This window comes from Centropristis striata, chromosome 20 (assembly GCF_030273125.1).
Source record: "Centropristis striata isolate RG_2023a ecotype Rhode Island chromosome 20, C.striata_1.0, whole genome shotgun sequence".
Classification (NCBI taxonomy): Eukaryota; Metazoa; Chordata; class Actinopteri; order Perciformes; family Serranidae; genus Centropristis; species Centropristis striata.
In genome coordinates, this window is record NC_081536.1 from 34,994,754 (window position 1) to 35,005,439 (window position 10,686).

At 36.7% G+C, this 10,686-nt stretch overlaps 1 protein-coding gene across 2 annotated transcripts in view; it reads right to left on the minus strand.

Annotated features, from left to right (window-relative positions):
• The window catches only part of LOC131993793 (NLR family CARD domain-containing protein 3-like), a 33,292-nt gene extending 24,295 nt beyond the window's left edge, over positions 1 to 8,997 (minus strand). Inside the window, exons 1-6 of one of the 2 annotated variants that reach the window (XM_059359830.1) lie at positions 8,971 to 8,997; positions 8,306 to 8,366; positions 8,020 to 8,078; positions 4,363 to 4,464; positions 1,083 to 1,224; positions 777 to 863 (exon numbers count right to left, since the gene is read on the minus strand). The gene's annotated coding sequence lies outside the window, so the exon portion shown is untranslated. Of the gene's footprint in view, positions 1 to 776; positions 864 to 1,082; positions 1,225 to 4,362; positions 4,496 to 8,019; positions 8,079 to 8,305; positions 8,367 to 8,970 lie in introns of those variants that run through there. The other variant, XM_059359831.1, reaches the window with a different exon arrangement.
• Between the last annotated feature and the right edge of the window lie 1,689 nt (positions 8,998 to 10,686).

Here is a 10,686-nt window from a genome sequence, read left to right on the forward strand (position 1 = left end):
CCGCGGAGATAACGACGCTGTTTCAGTTATGAAAACTGAGGGAAACAGCTGGAGACGTCGGGAGGAAAGAAAGTGAATCCAAAACACTTCCTTCGTGAAGAAACGGCGATGGTTGTCTTCCTTCTGCAGGTAGCAGTAACTTGTTACCACAAGTTACTTGGATCCAACTGTGTTTAATAACGCAGTAATAGCTATAGAGGTTATAGTAACAGACTTGGCTCGTCCCGCGAGGTAAGAAAACTTTTATCCATTAAAAAAAAAGAAAAGTCGGCGGCCGTGGATCTTCTTTACACAACTGGGGGGAAGAGGCCGAATTCTGTGCCGCTGTTACTTTTAAAGCCACAGTGACATCACGGGATCTCTCTGGTCTAGACCAATGGGGTCTGAGCTGGAGCTCTCCTGTACTCAGGTGACAGCCTGGTCTCACCACAGGGGGTCCGGCCCTCGTGGTCTTCCTTTGTTACAAAGGGCGGGGGTCAGGCTTTATTATCGGCATGTAGGCCCAAAGTCAGGCTTGAAACCTTCCATGTAGGCCTGGCCTTTGTTTGTAAGCCCATGTGAATCCCAACAACAGGTAACAATAACATGGTGCACACATATTGTGTTTTTAATTTTCCTTAAGTTTGTGTTCTTTAAGCCTCTGGACAGTTGAGACCTGGACTGTGCTAAATGGTTAAACCAGGTCTCAGTGTTGGAAGATGTCTGCATTTGACCACTTAACAGTTCATTTATATACATAACTTCAGAGTATTAACAGTTAGGAAATATAAACACACCTGAGCCAAGAGGATCCAAGCTGTCAGACCAGTTCAGACACGCCCTGCATGTTTCACTGATGATCACAATCAAACTGTTGATTCTACCTGAGAAACACAAACAACATTACTTTTAAATCTTTCTAAAACCATTGCTCTTTAACTCAGAGAGGAATTCTGCAGAGTAAATCATATATATACTTTTTAAAACAGCCAATCAGCATCAAGAAACATTCCTCCTGTGCAGTGAAACAGTGACGCAGCACGATGTGATCAAAGTGATCCTGATGATGAAACATTTACAGATTCCTCTGGTAGGATTCTCACCTGCTGAACTCACTTCAGGTCCACTTACAGACACTTTCCACCTTCATGTGTGGAGGAAAAACTCTGTGAGTCAAGAAGCTGCTTGTTTCTTCTTCCTGGTGTGTTTCAGCAAGTCACACCCTCAACACTTCACAGTCCAAGTCTAAAAATAAAGCAACAGAGTGACGTGAAAACCAGTCTAACCAGTGGGAGATGAATGAGATGCATTTGTTGTTACTCACATGTAGTGAACATTCTATATGTATGTGTTTTGTTCATTTTGCTTTCTGAATGAACATCATTTTGCATTATGTCTTCAGACGGTGATCTTTGAGCATCCTGGTGTTAAACTTTAACTCTTATTGACATTAAACCGGCTTAGAACCTAGGAAAAGAACCTGGTCTCAACCAGCCTTGGTGCCATCCACTGTACATGCCCCTTCATCATTGCTTGCAGCTTTTATACGTTTTTGGAATGGATTATTTTGTATTTCTAACTATATGTAACTACTTGTGTCTAGTGCTTTCAGAACATTTTCACATAATCAACAGCAATATTAGGCTACATAGCACTGCTCAAACATTGCAGTAACACTTTACTTTTTACTAAGTACATAGGTTGGATACATTGTATTAGGGACCCTATAAAATTAAGTGTTACCAACTGTGTTCTGAACTTTTTAAATATCACTGGCAAATGGCAGTGGACTCCAAATGCAACAATTTTGTATTTGTTCAGTTAATTTTGTGCTGACCCTGCTAGCTGTACGTCTGTCTCCTTTAACCCTGTATTACTCTGTCTCCAGTTGATGCAGCCTGATCAGGAGCACCTGGGCCCGGTGCTCCACAGGAAATAAAAGGCCCAGCTTCCTGGAGCTCTCTCTCTCTGCCCTGCTGACACCAGAAGTCCTGTTGCTATTTTGTTATAGTTTTGTTTGCTGTTTATTTGTGCTTCACAACACCACATCCACATTTACACACATCCACATGCACACTACTGATGTTACTGATTTTCACACCTCATACTTGTATTTAGTTTACTTTTTATATATACTTTTGGAAATAAACTAACGTAATTATTGGCATATTGTCTCTTCCCGGTTTTTGTCATGGCCTAGAGCCAGGTTCATGACAATTTCAACACACAACAAAAGCAACCTATCCAGAAAAGCAACCTCATTTTAGAGCCACCATTTTAGAACTTCTTTATGGTTGATGTCTTCATCATGGCTATTGTGAACATGGATTTGAACTTTCCTTCGGCATCCATATACTGAACTGGTGTATAATCCATAAACCAATAGCAAATAGACAATGTATTATCGTTATTGAATGTGAATATTATATGAAATAACTTCACTAACCAAAGCCTCATTTGCCCTCCATGTTTTAGTAGATAGACTAATTGAAGTAAATATAGAATATAAAATACATTTATAATAAAACAAGGGACTTTATACACTGGACAGCTATCGATGAGCCTTTGGTACCAGCATGTAGTTAGAAAAACGATGTAGGTAATGCAATACTTGTAATGTAATACTATATTTTTGATTATTCGTATTAGTAGTAATAATATATTACTGGAGATGATTAAAGACAATAATAGTAGTAATAATAATAACAACTAGAAACTAGAGTGGATGCAATATACTGGCTAAAATGTTGCTATGTTGCTGAGCTCACTGAGCTAGCTGCTTAATTTGAAACATGTGCATCAAGGACATATAAGGAGAGACCTTTGACCTTCATCATCAAATCAGTTAATCTTTAAGTCCCTACAAACACTCATACCAAATTTGAATCACTTGCACCAATGCATTCCAGAGATACTGCACTCAAGATTATCGTGGCTGTCAGAGAGCCAAATGGTTTTGAATTTGAAAAAGCTGTTTGACACATTTGTTCAACTTGGTCTGAAGATCATATGCCAAGTTTCATGAAGGTTGGACAGAATATGTGGCCCCCTAGAGGTCAAAGGTCACCAGATGTTTTGGGTCATATGATGATGTCATGATGTCATATGTACCAAGTTTGGTTAAGATATGCTAAAGGGTTACTGAGAAATGGGCTTACTTCCTGTTTGGTGACCTCACCATCAAGTTTGATTGCCTTTGAAGTGCCTTTGAATTTCAAGAAGATGTTGAATGCATTTGTGTGTCATGGTCTGAAGATCATCTGGGCCAAGATTAGAGAAGGTTAGACAAAATTTGTGATAAGAGAGGCCTTTTAAAGGTTTTTGATCAAATCAAAGATGGCGGAAAATCCAATATGGCCGAAAAACCCCATTGAGGATGCATTGAGCTGGGATTGGCCCAAGGGTTCCAGTTACACATCCTTAGTGAAAAACGGATGAACGGGTCAAAAGTGAATAAACATTCAACTTTGACCTGTTGGTGGCGCTAGAGCTCTGAGCTAGAGTTGATACACAGTATCACCACTTGAACCCAAGTAATGGATGGTCTGCTGTTAAATTATTACAATATTGGGGAATTATTACATTATCAGGACTTGGGAAATGAAGGCTAACCTGATAATGTAATAACCTCCATTAATGTTATACTTTATTACATTATTGGTAAAAAAGTGTATTACATTATTGGGAAATGCACTTTATTACATTATGGGGAAGTTATGACATTATCAGGTTTTATTACATTTTCAATGGACTCAAGTGCAGATTTTTATTACATTATCAGGTTCTACAAGGCCGTATGGTCCAATCGATGATTGAAAATGAAAGCTAATTTTAATTGATTGTTTTGATCTAGAATTGAAAACAAGACGACCCTAATCACCATTTAGATAAAGACATTTAAAAATAGACACTTTAATTAATCTTAAAAAGACACCGATATTGCACGCCTAATGCTGGCTGACCAGTCAGGTGAAAATGGCACTGGCAACAACAATATTAAGTTGGCAACAGCAACCAGACAAACCTGTAAAAACCTCTGCCTGGGGCAGGGATGAAACTACCAACACATGGAAAAACCGTCTCCAGAACCAAACTCCTGGAGAGGGGCTGGTCTCTCTTGTTCCAGAGTTGCCGAGGGTGAGAGGCACCCGGTGGCACCCACTTCTATAGCACTCCTGTAGCGGTTACAGTTGGCTCTTAAAGGTTATGCACTTTCTTGATTCCTGTGGTCTGAGGCTTGGACCATCAGGTTGAATGCACTTATTGTAAGTCTCTTTGGACAAAAGTGTCAGCTAAATGACATGTAATGTAAAGAGAGTAGCAGAGCTGTGGTGAGTTGGATCAGGTCAGATAAAAACACATCGTTTGGTTTGAAATCCTCACCTTCTAGTGGAGCCGCGTCCGTCTTTGAAGTTAAAAGGATGTTCCATAGACCAGTCACTCTTCATGGACACACCGCTGGGTTCAGGTTCTTCCAGCTTCCTCCTGATAGAAACACAAGATCAATTCTACTCTGCAGCCACAAAACAACCAGACAAAACAGTGAGATATATATATATATATATATATATATATATATATATATATATATATATATATATAGAAGAGAAGAAAGAAAAAACAAAAGCTTAAATAAAACAGGAATAAAAATTTAAAAAAGGGGAGGTAACCAGGTCAATACATCATACACACCAATGAGGGGTCTATGAATATATTAAGTCTTTTTAAAAACATTAAAAAGTGGTTTTGTTTTTCTCCATTTCAGGATAATCAGGTTGTTTACAATCATATAATAATAATAATAATAATAATGATAATAATACCAAACACAACATGTTCTCTTGTGAGATGAGTAAGTGTGATTTTAGTTGATAGCCAGTCCTGCAGATCCTCCCAAACAGTCCCAGAGTCTATGTGTGTTAAAACAAGTGATCAGTAGTTTCAATTTCAGTATCACAGAAAGCACAGTTGTTGTGATCAAAACCAAATCTCAATCTTAGCAGTTCATTGGATGGATAAATATTATTCATGATTTGAAGTGAACTTCTCTTGTTTTGGGCTGACAGGATACGTAAGATATTTGGCTCTCAGTTTGTTAATGTCTGATTTAGGAAATAGTTGGAGAATGGAATTTCTGATTGATTGTATTGGGAAAAGAGTTTTGGTTTGGTGAATAAAACACATGGCTATGTTTGAACAATCTCTAGCCAGAAAGTCAAGGCCATAGAAATGAAGTGCAGGAAGATTTATCACACCAGAGTTAGTGCATATCTATGTTTTGGACGAGTCTTCTAACTGCTTCAGGGATCGCTTTAATTACTTTATTAAACTGGGCTTGTGTGCAGGTTAAATCATATTTTAAACAAAAATGTGAGTAAGAGAGCCGATGTCCCTGGTCTTTAATTAGATGAGTTATGGACCAGATACTTTTATCCATCCAGTTGTGCAAGAAGAGAGATCTGCCATTGCTCCTAAATAATCTGTTATTCCATATTGGGCTTTGATGAGGAGTAAGATTGTGTGTGAACGAGTTTCCAACATAATAAAACCTGTTTGTGAAATGAGGACAGTTTGGTTGGTAATCTTTCAACCTGAAAATCACATTTAAGGACAAACTCCATACCACCCTTTTTTTAAACACCTCTAGGGAGACAAAACCAAATACAGTTTGTGTTCATCAGGAAAGATTTTAGCCTCTTTAATTTTAATATAGCATTTAAACACTCAAAATCAATAGTTTTCAGACCTCCATCTTCATAATCTTGGACCATTTCTGACTTTTTAATGTAATGTACCTGTTTTTTTTCCAAATAAAACTGAAGTTCAATTGGTTAATAGTTTTAATGAATTCATTAGATATGGGCATACAGTATGGAGGGTAAATACATCAAGCTTTTCCATTTTAGCTAACTATGTTCTACCAAAGACACTCAGGTCCCTTTGGAACCACATGTTGAGTTTGGATTTACATTCAGTCATTTTGTCTTGTGAATTTGATGTTTCACAATTTTTTTCATCTTTGGTTGTATGAACACCAAGATATTTCACAGAGGATCTGATGGGAATGTTATAAGCATTTGTAAGGTTGCAGTCATGTTTGGCCATTAATTCACATTTATTGTGATTAAGTGTTGAGCTTGATGCTTTAGAGAAAATATCAAGTAGTTCAAAGATTTTGGGGATTTGTTCTAAGGTTTTTAAAGATGGTGGTGTCATCAGCTAGTTGACTTATAATAATCTGTTCATCAAAAACATCTAGTTTGGGAACATCTGAATTTTTAATATAAATTGCAAGCATTTCTGCTGCCATAATAGATAAGAATGGGGAAACATTGGAAACCTTGTTGAACTCCTGGTTCATGTTGAATCTATGGGTGCTACTGAGCTTCTTTTATTATTATAAAAGGATTCTAGTATGTCACAAAAATTGGGGCCAAATCCATACATATATAAGACTTTGAAGAGAAACTGATGCTCTAACATAACAAACGCTTTGTAGAAATCAAGGAATAGAATAAATCCTTCATCCTCTATCAGATGGTGATCATCTAAAAGCTCTTATATCATTATGTATAGATGTGTCTTTTACAAATCCTCTTTGTGTTTCACTAATGATTTGATCCAGGCCTCCTTTTAATCTCTTACTGTATGTCAGTCATTTATAATCATAGCTTAGTCATGAAATTGGACCATAATTATCTAATAATTGACTATCTTTTCCTGCTTTTGCTATAAGTGTAATGATTCCTTGTTTCATAGAAACTGGTAGTGAAAAATGACTTGTAGCTTCTCTAAAGACTTGAAAAAGAACATTTCTAAGCGTACTCCAGAAGTGTGTGTAAAAGTTAGCTGTGGAGATTGATCTCATTTTAGACACACAACAGCTTCATCTAGCTCTTCTAAACTAACAACCTGTTCACATTCTTCTTTCAAGCCACTGTCCATTTGTGGAATACAATCCTTAAAATAATTTAGGAAGAAGTCACAATCTGTTATGGAGAAGGATGATTGATATAGATTTTGATAGAACATACTTATTTATCTTGCTATAAGTTTGAGTTTCAGATTACATTTTCTGTAAGATGCTTTTCTTTAAGTTCTAATATTGTTTCTTTGATATCTGAGAGAAGATTTTTATTTAATGTTGCTACAGTGACCATAAATATTTCCCAAAATTAGCGAAGCATCGTCTAAATCCAACACACATATAATCCAATGGCCCTCATTATCAGATTTAGTTGTTATGATTTCCCAGGACAGTTATTAAATAGGATTGCAACTCCTGCAGATCTGGTTGAGCCATGTGAAAAAATAATTTTATCCCCCATTGAGATGACCAGAACTTTTCATCAGAGTTCTGAGAGTGAGTTTCTTGAAGGAATACACATTGTGGACTTGACTTTTAAGAATTTAAGGTTGTTTTTCAAGGACATAAAAGTAAATCAAACATAAGTAAATCAAATAATGTGCAAATGAGAGAGGTAGGACTGCTTTAACAGTAACAAAGAACTAACTTTCTAGAAGTTTTGAGTTGAAAAGAGAGGGAAATAAAACTTGAGGCAAGTCCCCGTAAAGAGAATCTCTTCTATTGTCCTTGGAGTGACTGCAGTTAGAGTTAAATGTGTACCAAACCCACATGTCCCCGTGTGGTTTGTGGACCGTTAGAAGCTTTGACTTCAGCCTTACGGTGACGCCATGTTTGATTGTTGAATGCTGGAAGACGGGCGTGACGAGTTTATCTAAAATAAAGTGTTGAGACTAAAACATCTGACTGCTTCTACTACTCTTTGCTACAACTAAATGTTTGTTAGAAGAGTTTATAAAGAGTTTAAAGAGTTCATAGAGTTTATAAAGAGTTTAAAGAGTTCATAGAGTTTATAAACAGTTTAAAGAGTTCATAGAGTTTATAAAAAGTTCATAGAGTTTATAAAGAGTTCATAGAGTTTATAAAGAGTTCATAGAGTTTATAAAGAGTTAAAAGAGTTACAGACCTGAAGCTGCGTCAAGAAGAGACAAGGTGAAACTAAACTGAAATCCTACCCGTCAACTAAATGTCCTCAGTGGGCGTGGCCTCATCTCCCGCCACTCGTTCGGAAATACTGTGAAGGTAAAGAATAATTTATTTTGAAGCAACTCTCGCGAGACTTCGGGTAACAGTAACAGTGTCTTCTGTCAGGTCTCGCGAGAGCTCGTTGCTGACAGAGACAGGTCTGTAACAAAGTTAATTTTCTCCTGATTTGTCCGTCAGAAAATGCCATTGTTGTGTCAAAATGTCCAGAAGACATGTGTCCTGTTAGGGATGGCTCCAATGTTTATAAAGACTCACATGTGACTATTTGTTTAGAGAAACACGATTATATACAGGCGATGATACATCCGGGTATCTTCTTCTCACCGAGAGGAGCCGAGCGGAGCCGAGAGGAGCCGAGCCGAGAGGAGTCGAGAGGAGCCGAGAGGAGCCGAGAGGAGCCGAGCAGAGCCGAGAGGAGCCGAGCGGAGCCGAGAGGAGCCGAGAGGAGCCGAGAGGAGCCGTAGGGGCTAGATAGATAGATAGTGCATTCAAAACTTACTGAAGTAAAAGTGCAAAAGTATCAGCATCAAAATGTACTTAAAGTATCAAAAGTAAAAGTACTCGTTATGCAGAATGGACCCACTCAGATTGATTTATATATTCTAAATATATTATTACATTCTTTGTGTTGATGCTTTTATGTAATAAGCGTTCAGGACTCATTTTAACTATTTAATATAGTGTTATGAGTTTTAATTAAGAAAAATGTATAACAACTTTTAATTTATCACATTTTTCATGTTAAATCGGCCTGTAAAGTAACTAAAGCTGTCAGATAAATGTAGTGGAGTAGAAGTATAAAGTTACATAACATGGGAATACTCAAGTAAAGTAAAAGTACCTCAAGAGTATAGATAAGTCCAGTACTAGAGTAAATGTACTTACTTTCCACCATGTCTAACTACAACATGAATACTTACTGTTGAACAGATGAGGAGTTAGACTTTAGTTTGACAGCATTGAATGAACACATTTCAGACATATCATGAATTCATTAGGAGCCAGAGCAGCTTTGATGTTTTGACTCTGTATGATCCAGAGGTTCAGGACCTGCAGAGGACACAGGACCTGAGACACTTTACCTGTCCACCATTATTATCCATTCATTTAGTTCTAGCTGTGAACAGTGAATCCAGTCTGGACCAGGACCTTCTGCTGCTGCTGCTGTGGTCAAATGTTTACTGACATCATACATATTTTTTGTGTAATTTTACACATTTTTTGGGGTAATTTTATATTTTTTGGCGTAATTTTAAATATTTTTGGGATAATTTTACATATTTTTTGTGTAATTTTACATATATTTTGGGGGTTCATTTTACATATTTGTTGGGTAATTTTTAATTTATTTTAAAAATGAGAATAATGAGGCTTGTAGACGGAGTCGCCATCCTGTGAAAGAAAAGGTGTCAGAGAGCAGCTGATTATTATTTACTGTGTCAGTCGTTGTTCCAGCTGTTTCCTGCAGCTGCTGCAGAGTTAAACAACCTGTAGAATGAAGATCAGCCCAAACATTATTATGTTTATTACATCTGTTCAGATTCCTCCTGATGACATGTAACAATCATTAATATGGGGCAGGGCTACTTATTAACAGTAAACTGAGCTGTGAACAACAATCTGTTATCATCCAGCTACTGATAATAAAACCAGACTTATTGTGTCGAGTCATCTAATTGTTCATTTATTAACTACAAATAAGACAATCAGTAGGACTGAATGACTAAATGTTAAATAAACTACAATGTATACAGAATAGAGCTGCCCACACAACACTAAAGTGTGACTACAGGACAAATATTATCTCTATGCACAAGAAACTTCATTGGTTATTGGTCAAAGACAGACTATTGTACTCACTGTTTATTGTTATTAGAAATATATCTGTTCTAAAAACACCTTTTATTTTGTTTAAAAACCTTTTATAGTGCAGAGAGCCATAAATATATCAGCAGACATGCAGCTGGAGGAAACTTTACCTGCGCAGGGTTCTGTAGATATGAAAGAATGGAATTCACTGCCTAAAATATCAAACTCACCACTAACATAAAGCAATTCAAAATATTAATAAAACATTTATCAAAGAAAGAAAGCATGGTTTATTTATATGAATGTAGTATATTTCTATAGGTGTGTTATTATAAGGTATATGCTGTAGAATGAATGTATATAGAATATATGTATTATGTGTTAGTAGATTGTGTAATGATGTATTATACATATATATGTAGAAATGTTTAGAATATGGATTTGTATGTGAATAATTAATATAACGAAGAATGAATGAAGCAGTTAAGAAGTGTCAACGCTTATTCTGTTTTTGTTTTGTTAGGTGAAGCATATCGCTCACTTATTGTTTTAGTTTTTAATCTTTATAATGTTTATGTTTTGTGTTTTCAACTGTATATTTGTGTTGGACCCCAGGAAGAACATCTGTGGCTTTAATGCAGCTAATGGGGATCTTAATACTAAACTAAACTAAACTAAACTAAACTCCTGGTTCTGTTAATGGAGCAGATTGTCTGTTTCTGCGACCGTCACTTTATATTCTTCATAAAGCTCCTTCAGCTGGTTTTCACCTCTTATTGACGCATCTGATTGGCTGTTTGTATCCTCTGGTCTAGTCCGGTCTAGTC